This window comes from Anneissia japonica, unplaced genomic scaffold (assembly GCF_011630105.1).
Source record: "Anneissia japonica isolate Jap-2015-1 unplaced genomic scaffold, ASM1163010v1 scaffold287752_len1182401_cov188, whole genome shotgun sequence".
Lineage (NCBI taxonomy): Eukaryota > Metazoa > Echinodermata > Crinoidea > Comatulida > Comatulidae > Anneissia > Anneissia japonica.
In genome coordinates, this window is record NW_022687544.1 from 633,626 (window position 1) to 633,886 (window position 261).

The window sequence follows — 261 nt, forward strand, 5'->3', positions numbered from 1 at the left end:
CCGTTAATTACATTACAATGATAGTTTGGACAAGTTCAATAACGCCGGAATGGTATATTATTTATTTAATAATATTTCTCTTATGCGCTCTATTTTTCATTTCATGCTTCAATTTTGTCCCATTTACCCCCCAAAAATTTCAGTCCATGTCAGTATGTGAAGCGTGACTGTTGTGTCAGCCTATGACCCTAGGCCTAGTTCAAGGAGGGGCCTAGGTAAGACCTCAGCCTGTAGTTAGGCCTATAGTTTATCCTCTTTCTC